Source organism: Eretmochelys imbricata, chromosome 16, assembly GCF_965152235.1.
Source record: "Eretmochelys imbricata isolate rEreImb1 chromosome 16, rEreImb1.hap1, whole genome shotgun sequence".
Lineage (NCBI taxonomy): Eukaryota > Metazoa > Chordata > Testudines > Cheloniidae > Eretmochelys > Eretmochelys imbricata.
Window position 1 is genome coordinate 1,452,476 of NC_135587.1, and position 16,814 is coordinate 1,469,289.

Sequence of the window (16,814 nt, forward strand, 5' to 3'; positions counted from 1 at the left end):
CTTGCTGGGTAAAGCCAGTTTTTGGCCCCACCCTCCCACCGTCCTGCTGCCTAAAGAGAGAACCAGTCTTGCTGCTCCCAGAGCATGAACAAATTCTGAAAAGTGCTCCCAAGGCAAGTTCCTTCCTGACCCTTGTTAGGTTGGATCGTGCCCTGAAGCATGAGGGTTTATAGCCCTTCCCAAATTTTTTAGTGATTGCTAAAACAACCTTTAGTATCTAACTCTGGATACTCACCTCATCCAAATAAAATTATTCTGGGAATCTTGCCAAGTTCTTGGCCTCAACAACATCCTGGGGCAATGAGTTCCGCAGGCTAATTATGCATTATGTAGCAGAGCATTTCCTTTTATAGCATCATCTGCTTTTCATCTAATCCTTTATTCTACACTGATTTTTAAAACCCTGATCCACAGTTTGTTCCTTTCCTGCACAGCTGTGTTCATGGCACACGCTTATGGACCCAGCTACCTTCCTCCTCCAGTCTCACCCACCTCAAAGGGAATGATTCCTACCATCAATCCCGCATGGGGCTAACAGTGCCACTCTCGCACAAGGGGCAGGGACTGGCTTTGTGTTCTGGGTTTGTACAGCACCTAGCACAACCCTGGTCCATGCATGGGGCTCCTAAGAGCTGATGTAATACAAAATCATAATAATAATAAATAGGGGGGCAGAAAAGTCTGATCGGATTCTCTCCTAAGCAGCTGGGAAATATCAGGCTTATTAATGTGTTAAAGAGACTGTGATGGCTTCATTAAACAAATTAAAAAAAAAAACTTTCAGAATGAACCTGTGGGTATTAAAAGGGAGGTGAATGGCTTGGAAAAGTGCTGTAATTTTCACTCAGTGGCAGGCAGTGGGCATGTGGTGCGGTGCCACAAGAACTGCATGCCCCAGACTGTTAGACACTAACTCCAGACACTGCTAGAACGTGATTCACCGTTTATTTAAAGGGGGGGGCTTGTTTCTCGCGGGAGGAGACGGGTTAAGCAAGAGAGAGACTCAAAAGCAGTGTCTGAAATTTAACCCTTTCCGGGCCTTGAAGGAGACGCAGTTGGGTCACTTATAAATGACTGTGAGTGTTATGGTAGCACCTAGAGCTCAGCTCTTGAGGTCAGGGCTGCATTGTACTGAGCGCTGCACAGAGACACAGTGAGAGACAGTCCCATCCCCCGCTCGAGATCAGGGGCCCCTTATGCCAGGCTGGGGAGCGGGTCCCCTTGCCTCCAAACCCCTCCGCAAATGAGTTGGCAGCGTGTGGAGCTGATTGATCCTTTTTGTTTCTTTTAGAGTAGCAGCCCTGTTAGTCTGTATTCGCAAAAAGAAAAGGAGGACTTGTGGCAGCTTAGAGACTAACCAATTTATTTGAGCATAAGCTTTCGTGAGTTACACTCCGATGAAGTGAGCTGTAGCTCACGAAAGCTTATGCTCAAATAAATTGGTTAGTCTCTAAGGTGCCACAAGTCGTCCTATTTTTTTGTTTGTTTCTTGTTTCAATTCAGTTCCTCCTGTGGGCGGGGGGAGGGAAATGGACAATTCATGAAGTGGAGTCAGACTGATCTTTGAAAACAGCGTGAGAAAACTCAAACCCTGTAACCGCCATTTCTGGGTGGGATCTGGGGTCCCTCCCAGCTCAGGGCCAGGGGGCACAGGAGGAGGAGGAGGGGAGGGTGGTGTGGCATTGATAGCCATGTAAACAGAGTATTAGGGAAGGTTTCTGGCTGTAACAACCGTAGCACAAAATGTCCACTGGAAACCAAAGGACAGCACATTGCTCATCACAGAGAGCAGGGTTCCCCTTGAAAGCCTCCTATCCCCACACCCAGAGAATGGGCTGCATGCAGAGCAGACTCAGGAAAGGGTTTGGGGAGAACACGGGGGGGGGGGAGGAGAGAGATTGAAATTGAGGTGAGGAAAGGAAGGAGGGAGGATTGAGAAAAGGGGGAACAGGAGAAACACAGGAAGGGGACGGGGGAGAGAAAGAACTGGGGTAGAAGCAGGAACTGGAGAAGGAAAGAGAGAGAAGAGAGGAGGGAGAAGAAGAAAAACCGAAAGAATCAGGGAGGGAAGGTGGGAGCAGCCCCCAGCGACTGCGATAAAGAAACCCCAGAGCTGGGAATGAACTCCACAGTCACGGCCCCTGGAATCAATGTGCACCTCTGAGAGGTGAAACACTGATGGGGGGCTGGTGGGTCAGATTGCACCCTTCAGCCTAGCCCCCCTCCATGCACCATGTAACCTAAACCAGCGCCCCACATCTGCCTGGAATCAGGGCCTCAGCCTGCAAGCCCCAGCAGCCTCTCTCGCTCCCCCGCTTCCCACACACTGCCCCCTAGGTCAAGTGGCTGCAACGCGGCTGTAAGCCCATCCTGGGTCTTTGTCCCAGCCCTGCAGCCAGCCAGCCATGGGCCCTGCATAATCCAGCAGGTTTTGGTCATTGCCTGACTGCTGTGTATGATCTGCATGCTCTGGTCCTCTTTGGCTTCTGGCAACCAGCAAGCAAGAAGTGGCCATGAGCCAGGAGGCTCCTATCATGGCTCTAAATCACGTGCTTCACCCCCTGGGTCCTTTACTGCCGTGGCAGGTTGTTAGACACTGCAATGGCCCATGCTGTCTGTTCCCTGCTGCACACGTAGGAGGGGTAAATTAAAGAGCTCGGTCCCCTTTAAGGGATTTGGCGCGCTTTGTGCTAATCTGATCAGTGTCATTACAAATGTCCCGCCACGCCGGTAAAGTTTCATTCATTTCAACAGCGGATGTAGTTACGGCTCTTGGTGCCTTGTCCAATCCAGGATCAGTATGCTAATATAGTATATGGCCACGCCCCTGTGTATATTGCAGTCCCCTTGCGGCTGGCTTTTTTCGCGGGTTTTTCCTTGCACTAGTAATGGGGGAAGACATGATGTGTGTGAAGAGGGGAGTTTGGGCTCCCCCCTCTGCTAATGCACAGAGAGGGGGACATGGAGCAGGGACCTGACCTGCAAGGAGTGCTGCAGCCATGGAGTCCCTGCACGAGGTAAGCTGTGATCTTCCTACATAGCAGTGGCTTGTGAAACTGACTCCCAACCCCCTGCTCTGCAAAGGGGGACACGGGCTTGGGTGGAGATCAGAGGTTATTTGGGAGACCCTGATATTGCAGCAGCCCTATTGTTGTTTTTACAGCCCCCAAAGGTGGGCTAAAGGGCCATGTACTTTCGTACTTCTCTGTCTCGACTGGAAGTGCCTCAGCTGATGCATCCTAGCATCACATTTGCCTTTTTCATGGCCACATCACATGGGTGGCTCAGTCACCGTATAATCGACCAACACATCAAGGTCTCGCCCCTCCTCTCTCGCCTCCAACTGATGAGCCCCCAGCATCAAGAAGAAATTCTTCTTATTAGACCCTAAGTGCAGGATTTTGCACCTGGTACCATTAAATGTCATCCTTCTTCTGGTACTCCAGTCTTCAAGGTCATCCAGATCTTCCTGTATAATATTCTACCCCCTCTGGACAGACCATGTTTCCCAGCTTTTTAATCATCAGTAAGTTTTGTTATCACTCTCCTACTTTTTGGGTTAACACCATTAATAAAGAGATTAATGAAGATGGATCCCAAAACAGATCCTTGAAGAACTCCATTAGGAACCTCCCTCCGATCCCATAACTCAGCTTCCAGACTTCTCCCCTTTAATTGGTTCCTTACCCGCCTTACAATTCTTGTACTGATCCCCGTCTTCTCTAATTTAGCTAAGAATTTCCCACGTGATACCGTATCAAATGCTTTACTGAAGTCCAAGTATATTAGATCTGCTGCATTTCCCTTCTCTAAACAACCAGTTCTCAGCTCAAAGAAAGAGCTCAGGTTAGTCTGGCCCCATCTACCTTTGGTTACATCCCCTTTTTCATTTACCTCTGTTGGAGACCCCAGGGCATGGCCACTAGTTAAGTTGAGGAGATGGAAGGCCATAAGGGTCGAGGAGGTCTCCCTGCTAAAGGCCTAAGGGCTTCTTCTCAACCCCCCTTAATAGAATTCAGGCCTGGCTGGTTTGAGTAAGCTCTTTTGCTCTTAAAACAATGTTGCAGCCGCAGACAATGCCCCATAGTGTAAGGTTTGCTGACGCCAAGTTAAAGATAATAGGAGAGAGAGCTACAAGGCCAGACAGGATGTGCTGGTTCTTTAAGTTGCTAGGAATGCTTGTTAGAGGTTGCAGGAAATAAACATTGTTCTAACCCATATAAGAAAGGCAGAGTATTTGTGCAAAGTTTTGATTGGCTGATGTGTAGTGCAGTAGCATTAAGGAATATAAAAGTGTGTGTAATGACCTGCTCTGATGTGCAGGATTTGAGATTCTATTCTCCCTGTACCTTGTTTGCAGCTGCAAATAAACTTTTCTGCTTCTCCACCCTGTTGTGATTATTGAGTGACGCACACCGGGTAACGAACCCCCACGCTGTTGTTTGCCTCTGGCACTCGGTGCCGGCAACAGCTTTTGGAGTCCCAACGTGGGGTGACGAGGATGCAATTTAGCCTTGCCCAGATCCCTTCTGGAGGTCGAGGATTGCAGCGACAACCGACGCCCAGCGCACACCGGTGAGTTCCTTGGGGGCCTCAGAGGAGACGCAGTTTGATCGACCCCGGAGGGCACGATGGTGCAACGCACTCACATAGTGGAGAAGCAGCTGTGGGAGACAGTGAGGAACCGGTTCCTTGGATATAGGGGAGGAACAGCTGCGGGCGACGTTGGGGAACCGGTCCTTTGGATAAGGTAGGAACCTTTTGAAATCCGGATTATATGCTCTGTTGGAACCTGGAGACGCCCAGAGTTACACTGTAGGTATGGGACAGGAACAGAGCACGGGAGGTATGGTACGATGCACGCCCCTAGAGTGTATTTTAGTAAATTGGAAGATATTTGGATCAGATCCAATGGCTAAGGGTAAATTGAAGCGATTTTGTACGGTTGACTGGCCTCAGTACCAATTAGAGGACCAAGAACAGTGGCCTCCCGGAGGATCACTAAATCATAATACAATCCTCCAGTTACTCCTGTTCTGTCAGCGAACGGCGAAGTAGAATAAGCATTCGTATGCTTACTTGTTTATAACCTTATAGTCTCGTACTGATATTTTACAATGCTGTAATTTAACCCCGATTGGCCCTGTAGCAATTAATGTCAGTCCCTGGATGCCCACCCCAAAAGTAATGGCAGATCCGGTGTCTTCTTCGGCCCCTACACCCACACAGAGCGAGGCTCAAAGTAAGATTCCTAGTGAAGCTCATAGTGAGGTTCAGGCTCCATCTGCTGGATTATACCCGTTACTTACCAAGACTAAAATCGCCCCTAATGCAATAGAAAGGACAAGCTCTTACCATGCAGGTCTATACTCATGCACCTTTTAATCCTATGGACCTGGCCGCTTTCAAAGCACAGGCTGGAGAATTTTCTATCAACCCAAGCAAGTTGGTATCGGTCTTTGAGGAATGTCTTAGAAGCTACAAGCCAGGCTGGGATGATTGTAATGTCCTTCTGCAAACATTATTGACTGAGGTTAAACAAGAACAGGTCATAGCTAAAGCAAGGAAAAAAGCGAAAAGGCGATATGACCAAGACCGTAACAACGTCCCGATCCCAGAAAATCAAGTTCCTATAAAAAATCCTAGGTGGGACCCAAATGACAATCAGGCTGTGACCCACCTCACCTCCTCTAAGGAGCTGCTACTGTATAGACTCCGTCACGCAGCTGTCAGACAGAATCATTAAACTAAACCATAGAAGGTAGTGCAGGATCCAAAGGAAAGCCCTGGAGCTTTTTTGCAGCGCATTCGAAACACGACCCAACAGTATACCAATGCAGATCCTAATCATCCACAAACTGAGGCAATTATTAAAGGAGTATTTACAAGCAGGGCAGCCCCCGACATTAAGAGAAAGCTGCAGAAAAAGGAGGATTTCATAAGTATGACCATGGCACAGATTTTAAAAGCAGCAAATCAAGTGCATAGTTTAAAAAAAGTAAAAAAAAAAAAAAAAATCAAGTAAAATTAATGGTAGCGGCAATGCAGGCAGGCACGAAGGAAAGTAAACAAAAAAAAAGGGGGCCGTGGACACGGACGTCCAGGCCCGCGAAAAAGACGACTGGGGCGCAATCAGTGTGCCCTGTGTCGGCAAGAGGGACACTAAAAATATAAGTGCCCAAACAAAAAGAAAAGGGGAAGTACCTCTATGATGGCGATAAAAAAACAAAAATAAGGGTGTCAGGGGAAACAGATCATCCTACCCCCGGAACCCCGAGTAAAAATGAGGATGGGAAATGAAGAAATAGATTTTTTAGTGGACTCTGGAGTGGCGCGAACTGCTGTAAATCAACCGCTTCAGTTGCCAGTAGCAAACTCCCTCACTGTCACAGGAGCCACAGGCAAAGATACCAAGTGCCTAGTGTATGCCCCAGCAGAATGTGCTTTGGGAAACAAAACCATATCCCATAAGCTGGTCTAGCTCCCTGAATGCCCAACACCATTGCTGGGATGGGACCTGCTGTGTCGCCTAGGTGCCACCCTGCATTTTACTCCAGATGAAATAACCCTTACCTTATCCCCTGAAAATGCATAGATTATGACCCTTGCAGTTGAACCCTCGGCTATGCAAGCCCCAAAATGGGACCAGTGGGAAGTCCAAGTGTATCCCCTTGTGTGGGCATCAGGGATCCCAGGAAAAGCTACTCACCAAACCCCCATTCATGTCCAGCTCATACCCGGGAAAGGCCCGGTGCGGGTAAAGCAATAGCCAATCAAGAAGGAAGCCAAAAAGGGGTTACAGGAAACCATAGATTGATTTCTAACATACGGTATTCTCCGGGAATGTCAGTCAGCCTGGAACACTCCCATTTTACCCGTACAGAAACCTGATGGCACGTACCAGCTGCTACAAGACCTAAGGGCAGTTAATGAATGGGTTAAGACTCTGCACCCTCTTGTCCCTAACCCCTATACCCTATTGGCTTCTATAGGGGAACAGTATACCCATTTTCCAGTTCTTGATTTAAAAGATGCTTTTTTTGCCATCCCAGTTGACACCTCAGCACAGGAGATTTTCTCCTTCGAATGGGAGGACCGGAACAGAGTTAAAAAGCAACTTTGCTGGACAGTGTTAGCCCAGGGGTTTAAAAATTCCCCCACTCTCTTTGGCCAGGCTCTGGCCAGGGACCTAGAGGAGTGGGATAATAAAGAAGCCCTCCTTTTGCAATACATAGATGATCTGTTAATTGCCACTGTAGGTTTAACTCCCTGCCTTAAAGCCACCGTGAGTCTCCTGAATTTTGTGGGACTCCAAGGATATCGGGTAGCACGAAGTCAGGCTCAGATTGCTCTCCCGCAGGTACAGTACCTCGGGTTCTACATACAGCAGGGGGAACGCCAGCTTTCAAATAAAAAAATAAAAGCAATATGCCAAGTTCCTATCCCGAGTAATCGCAAGCGGCTCAGAGCATTTCTGGGGATGGCAGGCTTCTGTAGAATATAAATCCCAGAGTCTGAACTATAGGCTAGACCCCTGTATGACTGTGTAAAAGGAGCAGACCATGACCCCTTTCATTGGACCCCAGAGGCTGACAGGGCATTTAAAATCCTAAAAAACAAGCTAATGGAAGCCCCGGCTCTAGGTCTGCCAGATCTCTCCAAGCCATTTCAGTTGTATGTACACAAACGAAAGGAGGTGGCCCTGGAAGTACTCACACAGCTGCTAGGAGCATGAAAACGTCCGGTGGCATATTTTTCGAAATAACTGGACCAAGTAGCCAAGGGCTGGCCAGCGTGCCTGCGGGCAGTGGCAGCCACCGCCCTGACCCTGGCAGAAGCAGAGAAACTGACACTAGGGGGAACAATACAGGTTTTTACACCACACATGGTACGCGCTTTACTGGATGTTAAGGGCGGCCTCTGGCTCACACAAGCGCGTACGGCAAGATACCAAGCAAAGCTCTTAGAGAACCCTGAGGTCACGCTGCAGCGTTGTACATCCCTTAACCCTGCCACCCTCTTACCAAAAACTGAGAAACAGAAACATGACTGTTTAAAAATCATAGATGCCCAATATTCTAGCCGCCCGGACTTGAAGGATGTGCCCCTCCCAAATGCAGATTATGAGTGGTACACTGATAGTAGCAGCATGGTAATAAATGAGCAAAAAACGGCGGGTTATGCTATTGTAACCCTCAGTGACACCGTGGAAGCTGAAAGTTTGCCCGCTGGGACCTCTGCCCAGTTGGCTGAGCTAGTGGCCCTGGCCCATGCACTCGAACTGTCCAAAAAAAAACCAGGTCAATATTTTCACTGATTCCAAATATGCTTTTGGGGTGCTGCATGCTCCTGCTGGCCTGTGGAAGCAGAGGGGAATGCTGACAGCCCAAGGCTCCCCAGTCAAGTACGGGCCCCAAATCCTCCGGCTTCTAGAGGCAGTGCAACTCCCTTTGGAAGTGGCAGTGGGACACTATAAGGCCCATCAGAGGGAGGATCAAGATGTGACCAGGGGTAATGCCAGGGCAGATAAAGAGGCAAAGCATGCTGCCACCCTGATGTTCCCTCAGACTAAAAACACCTATATGCATGCCCTTATCCCATCAGTGGGGAAGCTCCCGACCCCTCAGTATTCTGGGGAGGAGAAACAGCTAGCTGACAAACTTGGTCTCCAGGAAAAGGAGGGATGGCTTCATTCCCCGGAAGGGAAAGTCCTCTTACCAAAGGGCCTAATTCTGCCAGTATTACAAAAGTTACATCAAACCACTCATGCTGGCAGGGAGGCACTTATCCAAGTAATAAAAAAGTACTTCATACTCCAGACTCAGAGCCCTAGCTGCCCAAGTACAAACAAAATGCCTAGTCTGTCAAAAGAATAACCCCCAATCAGGACACCCAGTACCACCAGCGGCCCTGGAACCCACTCCAGGCCCCGGACGGGTGTGGCAAATAGACTTTGCTAAGTTTCCCCGGACCCAAAAGTTCAAGTATCTCCTTGTCATAGTAAATGGATTCAGCAGATGGTCAGAAGCCTTTCCATGTCGCAATTGCACTGCCAGGACAGTGGCTCTCAAGTTTGTTAAAAAGATTATTCCTCCCTTTGGACTTCCCCAGTGAATAAAATCTGACAATAAAACACACTTCACATCAAAAATCGTCCAAAGCATCTCAGACACCTTACAGATTCCCTGAAAACTCCATACACCCTGGAGACCGCAAGCCAGTGGGGTAGTGAAGTGGATCAATCAGACCCTTAAGCAACATCTCTCGAAAGTATGCCAGGAGGCCGCCCTGCGGTGGCCTGATGCCCTGCCCCTAGTTCTACTCCGCAGCCGTGCTCTCCCGAAGGGTAAATTAAAGCTCAGTCCCTTTAAAATTATGTTTAAAAAAACATGGCCTATAAATAGTACACCGCTTATGTCAAAAAAAAAAGTAAAAATTAAAAAACAAGTTTCTCTCTCAGTATATGTGTTCCCTGTCTGCTGTTCTTTTGTCTCTTCACAGGTATTCCCAGCCTCTACCCTTGGACTCACCCATCCACTCCCTGCAGCCTGGTGATTCAGTGCTCGTACGTACCTGGAAAGACGAGCCCCTCCAGAAAAAGTGGAAGGGACCCTATACCGTCCTGCTGGTCTCCCACACGGCAGCAAAGGCCGAGGGACACAAGAATTAGATTCATTATACCCAGCTGAAAGACGTGTCAACCCCCCCCACACCCCCCCGCCCCCCGGCTAAAAGATAGACCGTGCATTCAGCCCCCTCCAGTGAAGATCTTAGACTAAAATTACTATTTAAACAGCAGCCCACCAAAAAAGCAAAAAAATAAATAAAAAAGTATATTTTATTCCCCCTCTTAGCCATGTGCCTAACCAGTACTGCTGTTTCAAGCATTGTACCCATAAATACCTGGCTGGCACTGGCCCAGAGTGCAGTGAACGCAACGTCGTTCTCAGAGAACCTTATTCTCAGAGACTAAGGCAGCAGCTCTGGCCTTTTCTTTAGTTAGTATCCCTGGGCTTGTGGTGCATAATTATCACGCAGTAGAGCACCTTGCCTGCACAGTGGCAAAGGCCATTAATTTAACCTCAGCCGTCCTGGCCCAACTCTCACATGAGTTAGGGGAAGTACGTCAGGGTATGCTACAGAACAGGCTGGCTGTAGACTATTTACTTCTACGCCATGGTCACCTATGCCAGGAGTTTGCAAGCATGTGTTGCTTTAATATAATAGATGCAGAGCCATCCGTAAAAGCTGATTTCCAACGCCTAAAGCAGCTAGCAAAGAGCATTCATCAGCAAACTAGAGAAAATTAGCTAAGCTCTCTATTTTCTAGTTGAAGCCTTTCCCCGTAGCTAAATAAGTTCTTTAGCCTATTATTTAAGTTTTTTTTTTCCTGTATGAATCATGTTATATTTACTATGTTATATATAGTCCTGGTAAAAATGCTTATTTTGCATAGTTTTAAAAATCTTAATTTTATGCATAGCCCGCTAGTAAGTAAATAAAAATAAAAAACCTCAAGCAATAAAAATAAATATTCTCAAAAAAAAAAAATTGTTAAAAACCCCAGGGCATGGCCACTAGTTAAATTAAAAAAATAAAAGGCCATAAAGGTCAAAAAAGTCTCCCTGCTAAAGCCCTAAGAGCTTCTTCTCAACCCCCCTTAATAAAATTCAGGCCTGGCTGGTTTGAGTAAGCTCTTTTGCTCTTAAAACAATGTTGCAGCCGCATATAATGCCTCATAGTGTAAAGTTTGCTAACGCCAAGTTAAAAATAATTAAAAAAACAGCTACAAGGCCAAACAAGACGTGCTGGTTGTTTAAGTTGCTAAAAATGCTTGTTAAAAGTTGCAAAAAATAAACATTGTTGTAACCCATATAAAAAAAGCAAAATATTTGTGCAAAGTTTTAATTACCTAATGTGCAATGCAGTCGCATTAAGGAATATAAAAGTGTGTGTAATGACCTGCTCTAATGTGCAAAATTTAAAATTCTATTCCCCCTGTACCTTGTTTGCAGCTGCAAATAAACTTTTCTGCTTTTCCACCCCGTTGTGATTATTAAGTGACGCATACCGGGTAACAAACCCCCCCTGCTGTTGTTCGCCTCTGGCACTGGGTGCTGGCAACACCTCCATGAATTTAATTCTCCTCCCCTCACAGTGTCTTCTACAGCGCCTTGCCTACTGCTGAGCTCACTGACAGAAAAGCAAGAGGGAGCGAAAAGCTGGGATGTGGCCACTAGATGGGGACAAAGAGCTGCATCTGCTGGCCAAGAGCAGCTGGGGGAAGCCTGGGAGCAACAGGTATCAGAATAAGCAAGTCAATCTCAGACCGTGGCCTAGTTTCCAGACATCTCTGGGCCGATTCTTGGAGGACGCAGCTCCTGGCAAAGCCACCCCCCAGAGTCAGGCCCTCAATGGTTCTCCCAGCGCAGTGGGCCCTGGATGCAGCAATGGTGCAGAGATCGGTGTGAAATAGGAACCCCTGCGAGATGCTGGCTCTCCCTGCGGTCCCTGACCCCTTCCGGGGGCTCCAGCGCAGCTCCCCCATATGCAGGCAGAGCTCAGAGCAGAGTCCACAGCAGCCCCACTCCAGCGAGAGCTCCCAGCGAAGGGAGAGGCCTGGCAGAGAGAGGAGAGGGGCACAGGCAGGTCAGCGGAGAGCTGGAAGGTGGCTTCCACCCCAGCAGGGTTAACAGAGAAAGAAGAGAGGAGCTGGGAGAGCGCAGAACAGAGACACCCCCCAGCAAATCCCCCCCACCCCCAGACACCGAGATCCCGGCCTGGGAGAGCCCTAGCAGAGGGGTTCACTCCCCGATACTTACTCATGACACTTGCAGCAAGGGGTCCTTGTGGGGTGGGAGGAGGTGCCACCCCGCTCTGGCTGGCTGGCTTTGGAGAGATACAACGGTGAAGAGTGCGGTGAGGAGTTGGTGCCCTGGGAAAGAGGTGGAAGAAGAGTGGGGGCTAAGGGCCGAACAGGGGTGGAGCATCTACGGGGAAAAATAAGTCAGTGCCCGTGGAGGGGAAGGCCGGGGGCTCTGTTCCACGAGGGCTGAGCGTGTCAGAGCAAAACTCCTGAGCAGCGTCATTGTGGCCTCCCCCTGAGCGTCCCTGATTCCTCAGGGTATACTGCGTTTCCCCGGCTCCTTCCCTTGCTAGGTGTAATTTCAGAAAATCACTCTCCTGTCCCTAACTCCCACAGCTGCTGTGTATGAGCCACTGCCAGGCCTCTCTAGATGGGCTAACATCTGGATCCTGCCCAAGCTGGTTCTATCCCACGTGGCCAATTGCAAGTGACCAAAAAAAAAATCACAAGTCAGAGCCCCCCTGAAAAACGATTGTTTTTAAAGTCTCGTTGGTTTTAAGCCAACAAGTTTGGGTTCTGTTCTCCAGCTCCTGGTGTTGGAGCCTTTTGGGGGGGGGTCACCTTTTCAAGCTTTTCTCCCCATCCAGGAGAGCAAGATCATGAAAAACTTCTGCCAAGAATGGCCAACCCCGCCAAAACCTTCTACCAGCACCGGAAAACAGTTAGTCCCAAATTGGGGAAAAAGCAAAACAAAAACCCCCACATCATCCAAACCATTTTTGGTTTTTGAATTTTCCAACAAAAAATTGATTTTTTCCTGCTAAAGTGACACTTTCCACAAAAAATTGTCTTTAATCGAACACCCAATTTTCCCTAGCACAAAATGTTGATGGAAACATTTCAGTGTATTAGTTAAAGTTGCTGTGAAATCCCCACCTCCCCATACCTCCCTACCAGCACCAGCCCCAGCACCTATGGGGCGTGCAGCTGTGCAGCCTGCCTGGCTGTAGGGCCCCTTCCCTGCCTCCCAAACAGCAGCTGGAGCCAGGGAGCCATCGGGGATCCCCACAAGGACTGGCTGCACCTGCTGCTGCTCAGCTCAGCCCCACAGGGTCAGCATCAGCCTCTCCCCATCCCTTTCCTGGGTAGAGAAGAGGCAGTACCTGGAGCTCCGCTGCCCTGAAGATGCCCCACGGGCTGCAGTGCCTTGTCGCAGGGAGAAGCTGCTGGATGCGGCTGGGCTGGGGGTGAGTGCTGGGCTCGGGAACCTCTGGGACAGCCGGGCGGTCGGTTTGCGGGGCTGGTCCTGCTCCTGTGAACACAGCGCGCTTCTCTCCAAGGGGAGCTTGAACAGGGGCTCCAGCCCCAGCAGGAGGAAACGTCTGCAACAGCCCCGGGGACCCAGCACAGAGACACCCCCGACCCCAGTGAGCTCCCCTGGGGCAGCAGCAGCCTGGCCTGAGGGGAGAGAGGGAGAGAGACACAGCAGGGGAGAGTAATGGGATAGTTCTGGTTTTGCACCGTGCAGTGAGGGAGAGCTCAGCTGAGCACCCAGGGCAGGCAGGGTGTTAGGGCAAGGGGCTGACAAAGGAGGAACTAGAGAGTGCCTGAATCCTGTACAATCCTCTAGTAAAGCTCAAATCTTGACCGCCTCAGGAAGCAAAGCATGGCTCGGAAAACTCTCCTCCCATTGCAAAGCGATTCCAGAGTTGTTAAATGAATCTCTAACCGGCTCTGTTGATCGTCTGGTGGAACTGCCCATGCACCGTTTACACCATCAGCTTACTGCGCTTTCGTAGAGTCAGGTGATGGTGGGCTGGCCTTAGCTTTTGGTGAAGTTGCCGCCGATCTCGCCCGTTCCTTTTGCGCCTCTGACATGCCGTGGGTCGGGGTGTTTCTGGGGCTCTTCCTTCCAGCCCGCCCCTCTGGGTTTTTGGATGGCACTTCAGGTAAGAGATTCCATCTCCCTTCTGGACTGTTCAGTGGGGCTGGAGTCCTAAGCAGAAAAGGGGAGGGGGAGGTGTGTTGTCTGGGGGTTAGAGAAGGTAGAGCTGGGGCGGGGGGGTGCATGGCGGGGGGGCAGCTGCAGGGCCCATGTGTTCCCAACGCCTCCACATGCCCCTTTCTTCAGGCCCTGTCCCGCCCAAGGGCGCTGGAACAATTTGTACAGTGAGGGGGCAGAGAGCCACTGAGCCAAACTGTAAACCCTGGATAGGATGGAAACCGCTTCAAGCCAGGGGGAGCGGCAGCCCCGCTAGGTCCAGCACTGGTGGTCCTGCCCATGTCGATTTTACAGAAAATGTTTGGGGGCTTTTTTGTCCAGTTTTTTTATTTTTATTTATTTATTTGCAAATCCCCAGCTGCTGGCTGAGCAGGTGAAACTTAAAGACGCAGAGAATAGGGATGGAGGGAAGAGCGCATGGAAAGAACATACAGAGGAGGGGGGAGAGGGATTATTTTGTAAACTTTCTTTGAATGCAGTTTAGCAGCTGGAGACAGAGAGGATTGGCCAGTGCCTTGCATCCAGCCAGCCCCACTTGATCACAAGCAGAGAATCCCCTGGCAAGCCCCAGGTTAGGGAACTGGGGGTGCGGGGTGGGGCAGGTTTGAAGCGTGTGTCTTCTCGAGCAGGGGGAGTCGACCTTGGGTTTTAAAGTCTTGGGGCTGGGGGGAGCGTGTCCTCACTGCAGAGTTAACTGGAGTTATGGACACTGGGGGTTATAATCTGCTTGCAGAGATGTGCTGTGTAAATGCATGAGATGAAATCAGATCTGGTGCCGGCATGATAGATGTGCATGGCGAGATGGGGGGTGTGTGTGTGAGTATGAGAAGCAGCCCTTGTTAATTGCACGTTGCTCACTCATGGCAGGGAAACCCCAGCACTCACCTCTAGATCTTTCTGTGATCTACCTACAGGAAGGAGCAGGTGGATGGGACACCCCTTCATTCCCTGTCTCAGGATCTTCCCAGGCCTTCCTCACCTCTGACTCCGCTCTCTCGGTTGATTGTTAGGGCTGAGCTCTGGCTCTTTGTCCGGCCAAGCCCCAGCAGAAAATGCACAAGCCCCATGCCTGTAGAACGAACTGTAAGAAGCTTGGGGTCACATTCTTTTAGATCAAAACCCCCTTTGTTCTGCCACAGCAAATATCTCAAACTTTTTGGTAGCAAGTTGTTCGTTTAAAATCATTTTGTTTAAGAAGAGTCCTACCTCTCTTCGAGCCAGCATTGTTGATGTTCCTGGAGATGTTTTGCTCAGTCATGGAATGTCGGGGGTTTAAAAAACGCCATGGTTTGCTACGAAAAAGCTCTAAAAGTCTTGAGCAATTTGATGGAGATGTCTCTGTCCCAGGGATGGGGGAAGCTCCCAGCCAGGCTATGCAGCAGGGATCCCATTTCTCCCCCAAGAAACCCAGATGCCCAAAGAAGTCAATGGCTCTTACCTCCAAGAGGGAGCAGGGTCTTCCCTCTCAGCCTCTTTGAGAACTACCACTGCTTGGCTTCCTCGGACAAGGGACCTGTCCCCACTGCTCCCTAAGGTGGTTCAGCTTCTGACTGCACCCATCTGGGAGGCTGTCACACACCCCAGGGCCTAGAAGACACGGGGTGAGGAGGCTCCTCTTCATCTCAGACTCGGAGAGCCCAGAGAAGGGCCAAAGGAAGAATAAAGGGCAGGAGATGAAGCTAGCCCTAAGCCTCTGTCCCATCCTCACCTCTTCAAATGTGGAGCTTCCTGAGCTTCAGTTGGGCAGACAGTCTGTCGCCCTGACCCAAAGGTCCTTCTGCGCCATATAGGGCAGGAAGATCTCTGCCTGGGAGCATGGGGAATGGGATGGGGGTGAGATCAAGGAAAGAGGGGAGGGATATGGGTGTGAGGGAAAGAGCTTCTGCCCCAGATGAAGGAATTTGGGGGGGGCGAGGGAAGGACACAGCTCCACAGAGAGGGGAGAGAAATTCTGTGAATGCCAGGGGCCTCCGTTTCCGCTTCCACGAGCCCCGCATTTACAGTGAGACAGAGCAGTACCTGCAGCAGGGAGTGGGACTTGCTGAACAGGGAGGGGAACCTTGAAGAGCGTCAGATGAGCCCTTGCAGCACCTCGGGCATCTGGTGCAAGTGCCTGATGATGTGAAGCTGGCCCATGACCTTGGCTGTGACATCCTCGTGCTGCAGGGGAACGAGAACATGTCAGAGACTGAGACACTCCCCAGGAATCAGGGAGGATGAAGGGCACCTGGAACCAGCACCATCATTTCCACCCAGCAGCTGCTCATGTCTGAGTGGTGGATTCACCCTCCCGACCCCCAGGATGGAGGCTTGCTGTCCTCTCTAGTGACCTCCAGTGCCAACCCCCCTCCTTCTCGGGTGAGCTTCTGCCACCTCCCCATCAGTGCCCCTGACAGCTGTTCCACCTCCAACCCACTTGGGGACACCGCTCAAGTTCGTAGAACCCTCTCCTCCACCCCCACCTCCATCCCCACCCAGGTAGGGCAGAGAGGGGGCTCTAGCAGGGTGGCGGGGGGCAGGAGGGATTCTGGCAGCAGTGAAGTGGGATGGGGAGAGGTTGAGACCTTTGCCCAAGTCACCCCAGTGACAAAAGCTGAAACCATAGGATGGCAGCCCTGTTGAACGGGGCAGGTCAGCAGCCCCTGCCAACTGAATCCTCCCAATCTCTTGGGAGCGGGGCCAGCCCTACCAGCAGCAAGACCAGCTTCCCACGCCCATGTGCCTCAGTCAGTCACCATCACCAGTCAGTCCTTGGCCTCCCAGGCTGCCAGGGATAGGAGCAACTCTCGATGGTGGCTGGGGTGACATTGACACTAGGCTATGGGGAAATGGGGGCAGCTCTGTGGGGCAGGAAAGGTTCCCAGAAGGCACTTAGGGGACTCTCCTGTCCTTCCCAGGAGTGATAGCAGAGCACCACATCCTAAGAACAGAAGTCCATGAGGTCCAGAAGTCCCCACTAGGCTTCTTGCTACCAGGCCAGCGAATGCCGATAGGATGGGAATGGGG